The sequence below is a fragment of the Frankliniella occidentalis genome, unplaced genomic scaffold (assembly GCF_000697945.3).
Source record: "Frankliniella occidentalis isolate FOCC.00 unplaced genomic scaffold, Focc_3.1 Scaffold45, whole genome shotgun sequence".
Lineage (NCBI taxonomy): Eukaryota > Metazoa > Arthropoda > Insecta > Thysanoptera > Thripidae > Frankliniella > Frankliniella occidentalis.
In genome coordinates, this window is record NW_026267175.1 from 1,287,603 (window position 1) to 1,289,929 (window position 2,327).

General features: G+C 57.7%; 1 protein-coding gene across 3 annotated transcripts in view; it reads right to left on the reverse strand.

The window, feature by feature from the left end:
* LOC113208301 (trichohyalin-like) overlaps positions 1 to 2,327 on the reverse strand; it is a 67,550-nt gene that overhangs the window by 53,762 nt on the left and 11,461 nt on the right. The window lies entirely within an intron of this gene.

A 2,327-nucleotide genomic window follows, 5' to 3' on the forward strand; every position in this document is an offset into this window, starting at 1 on the left:
GGGGGGGGGGGTGCAAACCCAGCTTGTGACCATACGTGTGGCCACGTGGGACTCCACGTGGTGGTTGGGGTTTGATGATTAAGTATGGGATACGCTGGCTTTGGTTGGTCTAAATTTTACTCTGAGGCTACTCTGATGAGGTTCGGTGAGTCTCGGGTGCAAGGTATCCGACATGGCTGGCGACCGGTGCCAGACTAGTGGACTCACGGTGGACTGCGAGTCAGGACAGCGCCTCGCGCGCCGCAGACCTGCCCCCCGGGATTGCTGATCTAAGGAAAACAGTCCGCTGCGCCGCGGCTTTGCGCAGGTGCTGCGCCAGCCGTTCCGCCACTCGAGTTGGGTTACGACCAAGAACAGTGTTACACCTGGTAGCACATTGTGGTGTTTAAAAGTTGCATCTGCATAGAAAATTCACAAAAAGGGCAGACATCTAAGTGTGAGCAAGTCGCGTTTAGGGTAACCGCTCCTCGCCGACGAGAAGTGCGACGGCGTGGTTGCGCCCTTGTGCTGGGCCCAGGCCGGCCTTTCACCGGCCGCAGCGCCGCCGCCGCAGCAGCAGCAGCGGCAGGTCTGCCAAACGGAACTGCTAACGCCCAGAGTGAAATGGCAGAGAGATTATAGCAAAGGATAGGCCGACATCCGACTTCTCCTCCTTCTCAACGTCGCACGACTCTCTGCAAAGTAAAATAATTCGCACCTTGTTGAGTCTGCAGCCGCTACATAGCAGCATGAGAGCAGCCAGCGAGTCTGTTGGATGATGTGTCGGGCGCGTGGGAAGGGAAGGCGTTTCGCGGGCTCATCACAACACTCGCCAGGTGCGTATGCGTGCGTGTGTGTGTGTGAGAGAGAGAGAGAGGGGGGGGGGAGGCACTGTAACACGACAGGACCGTTCTGCAAAGGAGCAAGTACGCTGGCCGATCGCCAGAGCTACAATACCAAACAAATATCGGGGAGAGCAATCCATCAACCCAGTTCGTATCGGCAATCAGGCGTCTTCCCCCCTCCGCTGCTCCAACAACACACACACATATGTGCGAGCAGTTCGGCCCCAACATGTGGGTCACTGACCCCCCCCCCCCCCCCCCCCTTCCCATCGCGGTGTCACCAGCTGGCCCATGATAGCCGCCAGACCGTGTCAGGCTTCGCCAGAGTGCAGCTGCAGCCGTCCTGCATCGATGCTGTTCAATTATTCCACCGACGTATCTCCTCATCAGCTCCCCATCTCTGATCGCCTCTCGCAGGCCTCCCGCGGTCGATCGCGAAGGGGTTTACTCTACGATACAGTACGCGCACACACTAACATTGTCAACGGAAAGGCGTGAGACCAGCGTGACTTCGAATGGTATTCCGAGTTTTGTGGAAGCAAGTGCCCCTCCGCTCGGTCGGGGACTCGACGAGCGCGGCGGGGCTCGGTGCGCTCAACAACCTACACGGCTCAGCAGGCTCAGCCCCGCACTACACACGCACACGTCAGGCCCTTGTGTGTGTGTGTGGGAGTCGCCAAGGTTGCACGAGCCCTGTAAGGCAAATTTGAACAACATAACAGGCTGCATTCAAGAGCAGGGAAGCGTTTCTTTTGTGCACGGAGTTTGCCGACGACGCCACCGCGCTTCCCACGGCAGGCCTAACGCAAGGTAAAGCCTCCCGGACGGCCCACCTGGGCACGCCCCGCCACACCCAGCCACGCCCCGCCGGGGATGTTCCACCTGTGATTATATTCCATTCACAAAACTTGCCGTTCGTTGCCACGAATCACAAAAGAAACAATATTGCACGTAAAATTTGTACCACACCATCATTGACCGCACGTGTGCCAAAGCCAAATCCACTAATCCACATCTCAAAGGGACAAGGTACGACTCGTGTGCCAGTCACTTGGCCAGGTGGCTCGAGGGGGGCCTCATCTCTCTCGTAGTGTACACCAGATTGACAAGATAGACGAATATTTGTCTGTTGGGACATGAAACACCTGTGCACCTGTGACTCGGCAAAACGCACTAATTTCTCCCTGAATGTAGGTAAAACGCAGATGGCTCTTGAAAACGATTGCCTAGAGCTTGCCAAAGACTGGTCCTAGATTGCCAGGGTGGAGGGTGTTCATCAGATTGCTCACAGAGTTGAGGCCTCTCCGGCTCGGCGTCTCAAACATCAAGACCCGTGCGCAGACGGCGCGGCGGCAGCGCGACTCCACAGCAGGCGAGGTTCCCTCTCTCGCATAGCCCCGGAGGCGCCTCGCGAGTGGGAGGGAGAGCGTTTGTCGCACAATGAGGAGACCTTGAGTGATTTGGGCGTCGTCGACTTCTCTGCACCTGTTCGCGGGGCCGAGC